The sequence below is a fragment of the Pipistrellus kuhlii genome, unplaced genomic scaffold (genome assembly GCF_014108245.1).
Source record: "Pipistrellus kuhlii isolate mPipKuh1 unplaced genomic scaffold, mPipKuh1.p scaffold_m20_p_23, whole genome shotgun sequence".
Lineage (NCBI taxonomy): Eukaryota > Metazoa > Chordata > Mammalia > Chiroptera > Vespertilionidae > Pipistrellus > Pipistrellus kuhlii.
Window position 1 is genome coordinate 4,308,347 of NW_023425522.1, and position 16,298 is coordinate 4,324,644.

The 16,298-nt window shown below is 46.2% G+C and overlaps 1 pseudogene; it reads right to left on the reverse strand.

Annotated features, from left to right (window-relative positions):
- Positions 1-787: 787 nt before the first annotated feature.
- On the reverse strand, positions 788-1,960 carry LOC118726984 (annotated as a pseudogene).
- Between the last annotated feature and the right edge of the window lie 14,338 nt (positions 1,961-16,298).

Consider the following 16,298-nt stretch of genomic DNA (forward strand, 5'->3'; position numbering starts at 1 on the left):
GATGGGCCCTGCCAGCAGAAAGCCTTTGGACAGCGAGCTTCTTGGCTGCAAGTGGAAGAAAATGTCTTTCTACTTGGAAATCCCGTGGGGAGGGAATGCAAAAAGCCAAGACCGGCTTTGCAGCCAACTGGAAATTTTGCAGAGAAATGATTTTTAAAAATACAAATAATACTGAGAAGCATCGTCGCAATGACTAACCCCTCCTGTTTGGCTGATGCCTAGCAGTTTGCAACACACTGACATTTGTCATGTCATCGCTGTGCGTGAAGGGCTGCTTTCCCCCTGTGAGGAGGCATGCCGTCCGCAGTCCTTCTGAAAGGACACACTTTGCCAACTGAGGTCCCGCATCCACCCTTGGCTCGCCCTACAGTCTCGTCTCTGCCGCCCTACCAGTCCGAAAACCCAAGAAGAGCCCGATAAATCAGGTCATGTTTATGGTCTTCCCTCAGCCTCAGGGTGGTTCCCGCTTCTGTAAGCACAGGACTCCCCATGGCCTGGAAACAGGGGTCTCTGGCCATGCAGCCCACGCTCCAGGGGCCTGCCTCGGGAAGCACAGATGCGGCCAAGACCTTGGTCATTTACAGATGATTCTCATGCGGCCATGCCCCCAGGCTTACGGCACTGGGGGGGAGGTCATGAAGAAGCGGGCTTTCTTCTCCGCAGAGCGGCAGGCTTTGCGATCCCAGGAGTATAAAGGGAAGCGTGGGAAGAGTGTGCTGCCTGCAATGTTTCCTGGAACCAGAAGTTAAACTTTTTTTTTTTTTTTTTGAGGAACGCTTTTATTTTCTAAACGGCACTTTTGTAAAGAACGCCTTTTCCATGCGATCTAAAGAAAACTGTACAAGTATCAGATGATTAAAGTGTCTGAAAAAGTGACTTCACACCAGAGTCTGGTCCCTCTCTGCCTTGAGCCCATGGTGTGCCCGAGCGGTCAGGACGCACTGGCCGTGCTGCTCGAGAACACGTCCCCTGTGTTTCAGGAGCTAACGAGGTCCTCTCTTCTTTTGGCTGATGGAGACTACAATATTCCTGGATTCTTTGAATTATAATTCTGTAGGCTAACGTAGCTGGTGAATCTGGCGCGTCAACCAAAAAAAGACCATCCTTCATCACAACTCTTCCCTATGTGCAGGCCCAGCGGCACTTTGCTGAGGAGCGGTATCTTCAGGTTCTGGCACATGGCCTCTGCACCCCTCGTTGTGGGTGGGAATATCTGAGACTCCTTCTTGCACTTGAGACAGATGAAGCCGCTCATGTTCTCCACCACCCTGATGATGGGCAGCTTCACGTTGTGACAGAAGCTGATTTCTTTCTGGACATCCTGCAGGAACACCACTCCTGGGAGGTGGTGATGATCAGGGCCCCATCGATGTGTGTGGCGGCCAGGTACTGGACAACCAAGAGGTGCTCATCGGACATCCCAGATGGGGTCTCCACGATGAGGTAGTCGACCTCTCCCCAGTCCACATCACGGAGGAACTGCTTGATCATGCCGTTCTTCTTGGGTCCTCGCCAGAAGACAGCGTCGTCGGAGCTGCTGAGTAAGAAACCCACTGACATCACCCCCAGGTTGTCTTCCAGGAACACTGGAGACCAGCCTGAGCCACTCTGGTGCACCTGTTCTCCTTCCAATCCCATTATCTTGGGAATGGACAGCCCACATATATCAATGTCTAGAAGAGCAACCTGTGTGTTTTCATCCTCTGCTAGGGCGTGAACAAGGTGGGCGCTGAACATGCTTTTCCCAACTCCGCTTTTTCCAGACAACCAAGATTTTGTGTTTCACTGTCTTCATTTTCTCTTTGATTTCCTCTATGGCTGGGTCCGGAGCCTTGCTGGTGCCTGAGGCCCATAGCTGCTGTTGGGGTACCCTTGGCACGCGGCCCCTCGGCTGGCCTGGGCGCTGCCAGTGCCAGGACAGTTGTGAGGCGTCTCCTCCATTTCGCCGCCTTAGTCGCCGGAACCTCAGGAGTTAAACTTTTGACACTAGAGTCGCTCTGCTGTGTGACCCCTGGGCCCCGGTTGGGGTTGGTGAGATAAGGTCAGCAGCAGATCAAGCAAAGCCCTGTCTTAGCCCAGCAAGGTGGTGAGCCCCTTAGCACCTTGTCAAACACTAAATGTAATCCCGGTTTTGTTTTCAGATCGCTTTCTCAAAATACACTAACCACTAAGCCATCTCAGGAAAGGTCCCTTTAAAATGATTTACGACGTGTTAACAGCTAAAGAAAACCTAAACAGTGTCTCCATAAACACCCTAGATCACGTTTTTAATTAAGAGCCACACTCCTGATGGAAAAGCATAATGTGTCCATTCACGCCGGGTGCCCGCAAAGCTGGGTAATCCAGCAGGCGGACTCGATCCACACCTTCCCGACCTGCATTAAAGAAAATAACAATAAAGTGAGGTCCCTTTAACACTTGAGCTTGGGAATTTCCACCCAGAGAAAGGACACATTTTGTTTCATTGCTGGGACATTTGTTACAGTTCCTGTGCCCACAATAGCTCACTCAGGGCTCTGAGTAACCCAAACACCCTTTACGTTTTAATACGCAGCCAGCGAGGTCATGCTGAATGTGCCTTGTGCGTGACCCCACACATTCCTGTCCATACGCTGGGGAGGCTGTGCCCTCTGAGAAACAAACTGCTCCTCTTTCTCAGACTGTCCCCTTCAATGCCTTTCCTCCTCCAGCTCTTTCCCGTAAAACTATGATAAATGCCCTGATCTATTATATAGGAGGGCAGAGCCCTGTGTGCCTGCAGGAGGTACTGATAGTCCATCAGCATCCACTGGCGGCCTCCTGCGTGTCAGGCTCAGGAAGGTGAGGAGCTGCAGTTATAAGAACCCGGTGAGCAGGGATGGGCAGGCTGCATTGCTGAGGAAGTTCAGAGGAGGGCGCCCCTGCTCTGGGCTTGGAAGTAGAGGGGGAATCAATCTTTGAGGACACTGAGAGTCTCCGTAAACAGAGGGGCAGTGAAAGGGAAAGTGGATTGTATACCCCAGTGTTTGCCTAACTTGATTCTTCGTGCCATTGCTAGCCAGGACCAGGGTCTCGAGGTCTGAGCGGTTCTCACTAAACGCTTTCTTGCTGACTGTTAAGATGTAGTGCAGTGTTTTGCAGATGCAGCTGTGAACAGGAAGCCAACCAGGTAAGGGGGACCAACTGCAAAGAAGAAACCAATGTGTGATTAACCAGACAGTGTGTCTACACAGCAGCTACGCCTCCCTTTTAGGGCTATGAATCTACCTTTGTTTGCTGCACGTGAATAAAATCTCGCTGCGAGAACCACAGCTCGCTCTTGAGTAGAGCACCCCAACCAGAGCGCCCCTTGAGTTGGTAACACCAACTTCAGGGTTTTCACTGCACCCACATGCCACCTGGACACTCCCGGTGCGAAATTTCTGCCTGGAAACTCTACTACTATCATTTCTCAATATTTTTCTTAAAACATATCACCTTAAAAAAATAAAATAAAAAGTATTTTAAAGGGGAACTTCATATCAATACCGTAATTTGGAAAATAAAAGCATTATTCAAAAGTAAAGACAGAAGCCCTCCCTGCATGCAGAGCTCAGGCAGCTGATCATCATCCTCAGGCAAAAACACCTGATGAACAAAAAGATAGATACAGAGGCAGTAAAGCCTCAAACAGACTATGAGACTACAGAGGAAGGTTGGGGAGATGTGGGGGAGATAAGAGATCAACTGAAGGACTTATATGCATGCATATAAGTGTAACCAATGGAAGCAAAACACTGGGGGGTGAGGGCATGTATGGGAGTGGGGTGAGGGGACAATGGGAAGATATGTACACATGTAATACCTTAATCAATAAAAAAATAAAAACAAAATAAAACACTTGAGCACCTCTTTTTCTAAAGCACTTGTTAGAAATAGTAAGTGTATGCAAGTGTCTTTAGAAAACTGATTTAGAGATTATCTTTAGAAAAACCATGTCTGCAAACACCCCAGATTTGCCTCACTCTCCCAGCAGGCGGAGAGGACGGGCGACTCTGGGGCTAGAGCTGCATGTTCCCTCGGGAACTGCACTGTAAACAAACCAAAGGCCATTTTAGAAAAAGTCACTTATGTGGGTTGGTCTAGAATCCCAGCCTGGGCCTGAGCTGTTCCGATTTTAAGCACAGGCAAGTCCCAAGTCCAAGCACATCTAGCACAAGCTGGGTGCCCAGGGCCAGGAGTGGGCTGCTCTGAAACCTGAGAAACACCCCAGGGAGAGATGCATGGAAGGGAACACACAGCTCAGCGTGAGCCCAGGGCAGAGGAGGGGTCATCATGAGCTGCTGTCTGTGGCCAGCACACGAATTTGTGTCTGGTTTTCAGAGAGGAGCTGAAGTCTGCAAGCTTTCATGGAGCGTCCCAGCACTGTAAGGAGTGAGCACCGTTTGGTCACCCATCTAACACAGGGGTGGGGTCTCCTAGAGAGAGAGGAGCCCTCTGTCTCCTCACTTCTGCTGTCTGGTGCTCTGCAGACCGGAGAGGCAGTCGCTTCAGGACGCTGGGGGAGTCCACGGTGAGCGTCACGCCGAGGAAGCAGCACATAGAAGGTGCCAGAGAGCACAGGGGAGTCCGTGGGCACCTCCCTGTGCCTGGGACACCCTCCTGTGCCTGTGATCCCCTCCCTGTGCCTGCAGCACTTCCCATGCCTGCAACAGCCTTGCTGTCTCCCACACCCTGGACACCCCCAAGACCTGAGTGCTGTGGGCGGGGCACCCAGCATACAGAAGTCAGGGGTGAAACTAGCAACCATCACTCAGCATCATATGTAGAGGACTAAGAAATTAAATAAAAACATCTGCCTGAGCCATACCTGATAGCCCTCCTATTTCCAACAAAATTATCTATAATTAATTTTTTAATGTAAAAAGAGGGTTTTAAAAACATCAGAGTTTTGTTCTTCTTGAGGAAAACAATTCCTCTGTTAAGAAATGATTTTTCCACCGAGACCGGTTTGGCTCAATGGATAGAGCATCGGCTTGGGGACTGAAGGGTCCCGGGTTCGATTCCGGTCAAGGTCAAGGGCATGTACCTTGGTTGCGGGCATATCCCCAGTAGGGGTTGTGCAAGAGGCAGCTGATCGATGACTCTCTCTCATCGATGTTTCTAGCTCTCTATCTCTCTCCCTTCCTCTCTGTACAAAATAATTAAAATATATTTTTAAAAAAATGATTTTTCCTAATTTAAATCCATAAACTAGGTGAATATGTTTCAGATAAAAGTAAAGGAGATGTACATTTGCAACATTTGCTGTTTGTTTGTTAAGGATAAATGATCTTTAGTCATTCATTGCCTTCCTTCTCATCTCCATCATGTCCTCCTCAAGTTGGTGCTCAGTGTGCTGGTCCTGGCCCTGTCTAGAGCAGGGGAATCCCACCTCTGTGAGAATGGAGGCTTCCGGTTCTTTTTGTGGTCACTGCTCCACTTGTAAAATGGAAGTGAAAATATTACCCTCCTCAAGCACTTGCTGAGAGGAGTAAAGGAGTTAATATGAGCGAGTACAGCACTAGAAACAGCATCTGATGTATAGAGAACAGTCACTACATGTTATGAAAATCATTAGCATCATAGAAGGTCAGAACTGACAGGTACATTAGGGTCATTGAGGCCCCACCCTGCTTTTTTTTTTGCTCTTTTTTTTTGTTGTTTTGTTTTGTTTTGTTTTGTTTTGTTACCAGCTGAGGAATCTACATTTCAAAAAGCTATTCTGAGCCAGAGTCTAAATTTCAAATCAAGAGAATCTCTTTGACACAAAATAGGCACATAAAACAGAAAGCAAGAGTTGTTTTTCCTTTGTCTACTTTGAAGACTGTCTTGAAAGAATTCCTTGACAACATGGTTTAAAACATGATTCTCTCAGGAAATAGGAGACAAGCAAAGTTCTTCCAAAGATCTGTGGCACTGTGTGCGGGAAGCTCTCAGAAACCAGAAAGTTAGCGAGGAGTCACTTTGGGTGGTCATGTTCTAGGGCAGTGGTCAGCAAACTCATTAGTCAACAGAGTCAAATATCAACAGTACAACAATTGAAATTTCTTTTGAGAGCCAAATTTTTTAAACTTAAACTTCTTCTAATGCCACTTCTTCAAAATATACTCATCTAGGCCGTTGTATTTTGTGGAAGAGCCACACTCAAGGGTCCCAAGATCCGCATGTGGCTCGCGAGCAGCAGTTTGCTGACTGCAGTTCTAGGGGAAGCTGAGGTATTCCTTTTCCCACTGGTGCTGGGGATGGAGTCCTTACAATATCTCAAGAAAAATAACTTTCTGAGACTTGCACAGGAGGATAGATGAGTTTTATTTGTGTGGAATTATATCCCTGGCTTCCAAAGTCCCATTTCCCATGGTCCAGTCCTGGAAGTACAGCAGGCGAGACAGTAAAGCTAAAAGCAAGCCAAAGTCCAGAGTTTTCATTGCATTTTGGAGCTGGGTTCAGTTAAGCATCAGGCTAGCTGCAGTTCATTAGTCCACTGTGTGGGGTCCACATTAGCTTGGGCTACTGGGGCAAATGCAGGAAGCAGGAGCCAGAGAGCTCTGCACACCAGGAATCAAGCACAACAAGCCAAGAGCCAAGAGAGTGAATGTCTTTATTTCTAAGACTAAATAGCCCAAAGTTTACGCCATTGCAGTGGCCATGCCCATTCTGGCCAATGACTTATTCCCAGGTGCAACTGACAGGCATTTACCTTCCCACATCACCCCAACTTTGCTGGGCATGCATCTGTCGTCCCTTTGCCCAGTTCCTGAGTGAGTATAAAGTTGTAGCTTCCTGGCAAAGGTAGCCATGTGACATGCCTATAATATTTAGCTTTCCCTCTGCTCCTTTCTGATTACCAGTAACTAGGTTAATTACAATGGTATTAGGCAGCTGGGTTTCCCAAGAGCAGAGTCCAATCAGAGTCCTCCCAAAAGGCACGCCCACCAACACGACTCCTCCCACTTCCACAGAGCACTAGCAGCTCTTTCCTGAGACAGGGTGCTTTTCCCTGCAGGCCCTGGTAGAACACCGAAGTACCAGCCCAACACCACATGTGTCAGCCGGAAACTCATTGAATACTTGTACTTGATCACAAAACAATTCATGGAAGTCCTTAAGTTGCTCACTTACTCTTTTCAGGAATTAGAGCGAGGGTCCCCCCTCCCCCCCTCCCTGTTCCCTAGTGTAGCATGTCCTGTTCTCGCTCCCAGCAGCTGCAGAGCTGGTCCCGCTGGAGGGAAGCAGAGGAACCCTCTGGCAAGGCACACCTACATCCGCTGACTTTCCTGCTTTATGGAGGATAATTGACAGATGGGAGGCACACAACCCTGAACACATTTGACATCAGCTTTCATACACGTGACAGTAGAAAAGATCCCCAACTGGGTTATAATTCCCAGTCAGCACCTAGGATTTTACAAGTTCAATTTGGGTTCATTTTCCCTGGTTGGATCATCTTGTTTTGCTCCCATGAAAACCTTATATCTCATGAAATAAGATAGCTCAGAAGGGTCTAAATTTGAAAGCTGAGATTTTAGGGAAGGCACTGACTCCCCTGAGAAAATAAAGTCACTTTTGTTCTTGACCACATTAGAATGTTAGAATCTTGCCTCTGGGGTTGTTGTGAGGATTCTATTAATTTTAATTTATTCTATTAATTAATTTTTGCAAAGTTCTTGATAAGTAGGTGTTCCATAGATTAAATTAATTAAACAAGGACGCTGTTATGGCCAGAAGGCTTCAGTGGATAAACCCAAACCTAAGCCTGCAAATGCATCTAGGCTGGGACATCAAAATATGGCGGCAGAGAGGGAGGATGGTGCACAGACATTGTTAGCCTTTAAACACTGCCCTGCACTGGAGACTGAGAGGAGTAGAGGATATACTTAATACATAGTTACAAACCCAAACAGACAACAAAAATGAGGAAACAAAGAAACAACCCCAAATGAAAGAGCTAGCAAATTATCCAGAAGAAGAGAGAAATGAAGCAGAGATAAGAAATTTATCTGAAACAGAGTTCAGAGTAATGATGTTTAAAATTCTCAATAGTGTGAAAAAAGATATAGTAACTATGAAAAAAGAACAGTCTGAGATAAAGAATGGCATAACACAAATAAAGAACACATTGGAAGGAATACACAGAAGATTGGGGGAAGCTGCGGATTGAATGAGTTAATTAGGAAACAGAGTTGAAAATATCACTGGATTAGTGAACCAAAAAATAAAAAAACAACAATTAAAAAACAGGAGGAAAGCTTAAGGGAGCTATGGGACAATGTGAAATGTAATAATATTAGAATATCAGATGTGACAGAAGAGGCAGAAAGGAATAGATAATTGGTTTGAAGAAATAATAGTAGAAAACTTCCCTAGCCTGGTAAAGGAAAAAGTCACACAAGTTCAGGAGGCACAGAGAACCCCAAACAAGAAGAACCCAAACAGACCCACAACCAGACACATCATAATTAAAAAGGCTGGGGCATTGAAACCCAAGCACAGCTAATCACAGACAGACAACCAGGATTTAATCCACAGCCCAGCAAGCAATTTCCTTGCTTTGCTTCTGAGTTTTCTGTATATAAGTCCTTCCCCTCATTCCTGTCAGCAGGGCACTTGGGACTACTCCCAGTTTGGTAGCGCTCAATTTGAATGAGTTGTTTTTTTTTTTTAAGCTTAATAAAACTCTTTAAAAAATGATTTTAATCCTCACCCAAGGACATGTTCATTGTTTTTAGAGAGAGAGAGAGAAATATCTATTAGTTGCCTGCCTCCCACACCTGCCCCAACCAGGCCAGGAACCAAACTTTGTAATGCACAGGCCGATGCTCCAACCAACTGAGCAACACCAGCCAGGGCTTAAAATTTTTTACTATACCTCAGTTTACCTTTTAACAAATAAGTAGTCCCTCCTTATCTGTGGGGATACATTCCAAGACCCCAGTGGAGGCCTGAAAGCACAGATAGTACCAAATACTATATACTTAGTGTTTTTCCCTATACATTCTTACCTATGATAAATTTAATTTATTAATTAGGCAAAGTGAGAACTTAACAACAACTAATAGTGAAACAGAACAATTATAACAGCCTGATCAGCATGGCTCTGTGTTTAAGCATCCGCCTATGAACCAGGTGATTATGGTTCAATTCCCGATGGGGCACATGCCCAGGTTGCAGACTTGATCCCCATTGTGGGAAGTGCAGGAGGCAACAGATCAATGATTCTCTCATCACTGAGGTTTCTATTTCTCTTCCACTACCCCTTCTGCTCTGAAATTAATAGAAAAATATATTTTTAAAAGAACAATTATAACAACATATCAATACAATAACACAGTGATCTGAATGTGGTCTCTCTCTCTCTCTCTCTCTCTCTCTCTCTCTCTCTCACACACACACACACACACACACACACACACACACACACACACTTCCTTCTTGTACTGAGCTCACCCTTCCTCTGGTGATGACTTGAGATGATTAAATGCCATATTAAGCTGAGATTCACCGTTTCACTTAAAGGAAGCACTTTGCTGCTTCTCTGTGGCAGGTCCCAAAGGCCAGCATCACTGCTCTTGTGCTTCAGGCCTTCACTTGGTAACATAATGGTGGCTGAACACAAGCGCTGCCACTCCCAGACAGCGACTCTGATCACTGAGAGGGCTACTAAGTGACCAACGGGCCAGGAGCCTTTAGCGTGGAGACACTGGACAACGGGAAGATGGAGCAGGACATCTGGGGATTTTATCATGCTACTCAGATCAGCATGCAATTTAAAACCTGAAATTTGTTTATTTATGGAATTTTCAATTTAGTAATTTTGAACCTCGGTTGACCACAGGGAATTGAAACTCTGGGTAAGGGAAGGCTACTGTATATTTTCACTTGTAAGGTAGATAGAGCCACCCTAGTGCCTCCACTTTGAGGAAACTGAGACTCTGAGAGGTTAAGTAGTGCCAAGATTAAGTGAAGAGCTAATGAAGAGCTATAGACTGCCCAGAAAGACCTGGTGGGGCAGGGACAGTGGGCATGCTGGGAGTGATGCCAGGGAGTGTTTCAATCTGATCCAGGCTCTTGTGAAACAAGAAGGAATTTAAGAGAATGATGGAAGCATTTAGCAAAGCACAGTAAATGATTTAGAGCACATGTGTCAAACACAAGGCCCGAGGGCCAAATCCGTCCCGCCAGGCCTTGCAATGTGGCCCGCACCGAGCTGTCATCACTGCACTCCGCTGCGTTTCCATCACAATGACAGTTTATGACTGTTCAGTAAACCATTCGGCCCGCGATTTAGGCTGGATTTTAGATTTTGGCCCCTTCTCTGATTGAGTTCGACACCCCTAATTTAGAGTGACAGTAGGCACTCAGCAGTGAGAGCTGGAGACCTCAGACCTCAGGGTGGATGGGACCTGGGTGGAAGGTTTTATTAAACATGGGAAGGGAGGTGGGTAGGGTGGTCCTCTGCTTCTGACGCTGGTGGGGTGATGGCTGACTGGGCTCATCCTTGCCTCTCCTCTCCAGATAGCAACTTTTTGGGTCCTCCCAACTGCAGGAAACTGGGGACTGGGAGGAGAGAATAAGGGGTCAGTGAGGATCACATCTATGATGTTCCAGCTGAGATGGAGGAAGGGAGGGGCATAGCTCCAGGCCTTTGTTCCCTATTCTAACTTTCCTGCCAGCAGTGAGAATCAAGCTAACTTAGATTGCCTGGAGATTATCTGCAGACATTACAAAACCTGTGGAGAAAGAGGAGGTGATTATTTAGGTGGGGGATGAGAGACAAGCTCCAGAGAATTCTTAGTGAAATTTAAAACAAGAGGCTTCTCAATTGTGCCAGAAACAGAGAACTTTTTTTTTTTTTTTCCCCCCCCTGGGTGGGGGGGAGGGGAAGAAGAAAAGCTAGAAAATCCATTCCCAAGGGCTTGGCTGGAAACTCATTCATTCACAACTGTGTCCCAAGCAGGCCCTGCAGAAACCCGTGGAGTTGAGGGGTCCCCAGGAAAGGCCCCCCTCACACACTTTCAATAAAACCTCTACTGCCCACAATCTCAAATCCTGCATCCTCCCAACTGGCTCTCCCTTTGGCAGTAAGGAAGGAAGCAGAGGAGGTGTGATATCTACAAGTAAAGGCCCCTGAAGTTACTGGAACATTCATATTTAGGAAGCCCCTGCCCACTTCATACACCCTGCTTCAAGAATGGTGGGGTGGATGGGGGTGGGGGCTTCACTTCAACTGTTGGTGAAGTTGGTTGTTGAGTTTGATCAATACGAGGGCCTGACTAGTGTGGGCCTCACTCCCTGAGACCACAGGGCCAATCCATGATCTGATCACTGACTCACCCACAATGTGCACCTGTGGAAACTGTTGAACATTTCTGAGGTTTTGTTTCATTGCCTCTAAAAGCACAACAAAGTCTATCCCATATTGCGTTTGCAAATGTATAAATAAATTAGACATTTTTAAAAAGACAAACACTGTGAATATTTGGATCATTTCTATCTGCATTAAACTGATTGAATCTCATCTTAAAAATAAAAACCTTCCTTTCATCCCACCACCATTCAGATCCTCACATAGTTTCTCACTCCACTTCTCAGCAACCTGTCACGAGGGTTAGCCATACTCATTTCTTCACTTTCTCCCCTCCATTCTTACACCCTCTCTGACTTGGTTTCATCCCCACCTGTCCAAAAATTATTATTTTTAAAAAATATTTTTTATTGATTTCAGAGAGGAAGGGAGAGAAATGGAGAGAGGTAGAGAGATAGAAACATCAATGATGAGAAAGAATCATTGACTGGATGCCTTCTGCATGTCCCCTACTTGGGGAGGGGGGGGAATCAAACCAGCAACCTAGGCATATGCCCTTGGCCAGAATCAAACCTGGGACCTTATTGTCTGTAGGCTGACACTGAGCCAAACCAGCTAAGGCCAAAAATTATTCTTGACAAAGCAATTGATGATTTCTATTTTGCCAAACCCATGGACAGTTTTCAGTTAAAATTATCCATGTACTAATAATATAAAAATAGATTTTTTTCCATCTCAGACAAGTCCTCTAAGATCCCAGCCTTACTGTGTAACTTCGATATATATCACATAGTCAGGTGTGCATTCACCCGCAAAAAGCAGCTCATTGTCCTGTAACTACCAATCACACCTGTCTCTTTAAATGATACCAACTTCTATTCATACAAAGCCAGAAACCTACCCTTGGTTCCGGTCAGACTCTACTCTTCAATATCAAATCCATTAGTAAGTCCTACAGAGTCTGACTCCACAGTATATCCTACCTCTACCTCCTGCTCCCTCCCTCCACTGTCCCTGTGCGGGAGGATGGGATCTCCGACTGACCCTCTAGCTGGACCCAGGCAGTTGGAGGCTTCTCACCCACTTCCCTGCTGGAATGCACCTCCTGCCCACCTTCCCAGGACAGGCGCTGCTCTCCAAGAAGCAGCCTTCAGCTCTCTCTTATGGAGACCACGTGGACTGAATACATGGCTGAACATGCTGAAGACTTCTGTGCAAACTTCTAAGATTCTAGCAGGTGGGTGCTGAGACCTATACATCCTGCAGCTGCCTAAGACAAGCTCCCTTCATAGGCAAAGTCTAAGACAAGCTTCCTGGGGGATTGGGGGTGGGGGGAGAGTTAGAAAACCCATTCCTAAGGGCTTGGCTGAAAATTCGTTCATTCACAATTTCTTACTTCACAAGTAAGCTCTCCTGCTTCTTAAACCTGCTGCCTCTGAATATGGAGTGGGCCACCTTTCCTCCAGTCTCTCCTGGCCCTCCTCAGACAGGGACCAGTTTCAGATTTCATCTGGGAAATGTCCAAGGTTTTGAAATAACAGCCCAGCTCAAGACTGATCATCCCAGTTCCACCCTTTTCTCCCTTTCCATCCTTCCTAGACATGAGAGCAAGAGAGATCTTACCATGTAAATCAGAATGAAGCACTCCATCTGCTTAAAATGGTCCAGTGGCTTTCCATCCACTTAGAATTAAATCTCAGCTCCTTGCAATGGCCTCGCCTTATCTGGCTCCCATTTGTCCACCCTCTCCAGCTGCATATCACCGATTGCCCCCCACTCACGAGGTTCCATTCCTCTGCTTGTTCAATCCCTTGACTCCTCAGCCCTCTTTCCTACCTAGAAATAAGTGGAGGCCAACCACATGAGAACAAGCAAAGGCAACTAATTCAGAAGTTCCTGTCTTCAGAGAGTCAGCATCACTTGCATTTTGGCACAGACTCAGTGACAGGCGGAGGAGTGGGCAGGATCCACAGTGTGAAAAGGGAAGGCTCATGTGCATTGGCTGGAGGCTGTTGGCAGGAGCAGCTGTCGGACAGCCTATCAGAAGTGGGGCATCCAAAGCAATTACTTACGGACTCCTGTTTGGCTTTCTGTGGTTGGTACTAAATTGGAAGTGAGGACAAACATGAAAGCTGTTGTTCATTAATCAATTTTGGATAATTATTATGGTCCTGCTTCCAAGATAATCTGCCAGGGGTGGTAGTGATCTGATTTCCTACTTGTCTGACTTCAGGAGAGCAGGCTGGCATCCTGGGCTGGTTTCTGTACTTAAGGGGTTTGTTTTCTGAGCTGGATGTTGCAGGCCGTGGGTCAGTTCTCCTTTTATATATGGTCTGGCCCCGTTCGTTTGAATATTCAGCCTCAGGTGTCAAGGCTTCTGCATGAAGGTCTTTCCCCCATTGCTCATTACATCCCCCTCTCATTTGTCAGGTATCAGCGTAAAGAAGGTGACAACCTCAGGGAGGCTCCCCCAGACTACCCTATCCAAGTCCGACCCCTTGTTTTCTCCATTCCATCCCCTTATTGCTTTGGTTTTCTTTGTAAAACTTGTCAAATTTTTAATTGTTTCATTTATTTGTTTATTTTCTTGACATTTTTATTCTAATTAGACTTGAGAGGTCTCGGAAAATATGCCACCCCAAAGTATGCCATCTTAGCACAAGTATTATTTTAAGCTGAAGTTAAGTGAGAATCATTAGATGTAGAAAGTTTTATGGCCTCCTTATCTTCCTGAAAGCAAGGTATCACTCTCCTTCCTCACTGGAAAGGGCTGGGACCCAGGTGGATGTGTCCTGGCTTAGACTGGAATATGTGGGTTTTGTGCAGGAAACATGTCATGACATGAGTGCAGGAGAGATTTCACAAGGTGATTTAGAGAGCATGTTTATGAAAGCTGGGACAGTGAAACTAAAGAGGGGGTTAAGGTAGAAAAGGCAAGATCAGAGCCACAGGAATGAGCAGAGGCAGAGCTGCTGTGGCCCTTCGGAAAGAAAGTCACAGAGGCTGGGCTGCGTGGACTTCGGAAACAAGTTAGGAGGGCCCTTGGAGACAGGTTTATGGGGTTAGCCCTGGATGAGCTGCCACTGCTCACAGCTCTCCTGGTTGCAAGCCTCAGGGAAACTATGGAGTTTAGGAGAAAGAAAGCAAAGCTACCCACCTGGGGAAAGAATGTGAGAAGGGCTCAGCATGTTCCAAGAACCATGTGCTCTGAGTGCTTTGTCTTTAGGGTGCTCACCTGTCTCCTGAAGGTGGGAGGTTTAGAGGAGGTCTCCATCAGACTATTCATCCGCCTTCCGGTGCATCCTTGGCTGTGGGGATGCATTAAAGTGAGTGTACAGGGGGGTCAGGGTCATTCTCTGGTCAGTTTCACTTTCAAAGAATGTCACCTGAGAGGGACAGGGACCAGGACCAGTGAGTATGCCTCCCTTCACCCCTACACTGTCTGGAATGTGAAAACCATTTGCTCCTAAGTGACCTTGGTTAGAGAAGATAAGATCTTGCCATATCTATCACCTGGCTGCAAATTGCTCAGCTGGCTGTTCAGTCATCTGTCTGTTTTCCTATTCACTTGCCAAAACAATTTCCTAATTTTTTATTCATCTGCCTCACTCTGAGAGAGATGTTCCCATACCAGGGACAAATAATTGACACCAAGATATCTTTGCATAAATAGACTTCCTTAAAATACCCCTTATCTTTAATTAGGTTTCCTTGTATTTCCTACTCACTTCCCCATTATTTATTGACCCTTTAAGCCCAAACCTTTTCATTGCTAAAAAGGTATATAAGCCTCTGAGTTTAACCACTTCTTTGAGTTTCATTTCTTTTCTGTGACCTCCCAGACAGGTAAATAGTAATAAAAACTGTCTTTTGTTTACTTTGCAGGATCTGGAAACTGAACTTAAGCTGGTAAAGAAAATTGTTTTCTTCCCAGCAGGATGCAAAACTTTTCCAATGATTAGAGCTGGTTGGGGAGTCGGGTAGCATGAGAATAAGGTAGAAAAGGGAGGCCCGAGTCAGACAGATCATGGAGCGACTGGTATGTCCTGCTCCGGAGTGTGAGCCTTATCTGGTGAGTCAGCAGTTTTCACTTTGCTCAAAAGGCTGCCGCGGCAGAATTGTTTAAGGCCCGTTGTTAGGCAGCTTCCTGGGATTCCTTCCAGATCCATTAAATCTGAATCTTTAGCAAACAGAAAGCATCAGAGCTGTCTGGAATGAGAGGTCACATTTGGGATGAAACCATAGATCCACATCATCAAAGTAATGGAAGGAAAGGTTCTGACCTGAGGGAGCAGTATTATGATTTGCCCCTCAGGGAGAGGAAATCTCTTAAATCCGATGACACACTGTCAAAGGAGGGCCTACCTGAGGCTGGGCTTTAGTTTGCTTCTATTAAATGTTATATCACCAGCCTTCCGTGTTCTGGTGAAATCCTTAGCAAAATATTAATGGCGGAGTCCTCAAATTCTGCCCTAGAGAAAGCGCCTTTATTTACCTTCTGTTTGATTTGGAAGATTTCCCCCCACCTGCCCGGAGAGGAAGCTGTCCCTCTGGCTGCTGTCAGCTAACATGCTTTGTGCCCAATACTGTGAACAATAATTCCCAGTTTAGCCAGAAAGTTTGATCATCTATCTTTCAACAGCAAAGTACCAATTTACCCATTCAACAAATACTTACTGAACATCTACCAAGAGATGGCTCTTGGTAGGCACTGAGCACAGAATGAAAGACACTTTGTTACTACTGAAACCATTTCCGCCATTTACCCTAATAGATTGTCAATTGTCAGCTCCCCAAAAGACCACTAGGAAAATCCCTAGCTTGTCAGATCTGGTGCAGGGTCCCGGCTGGATTGCTACCAATCTAGATGGCCCAGGACCCAGCTGTGGGGACTTGGTTCCCCAGAGGGACCCCTGTCTTTCTCTGGGTCCTTTCTCCATTCCATGTTGCTGAGCCAGAAACGAACTGAAGCTGAGTGTTCAGCGGCCAGAGAATG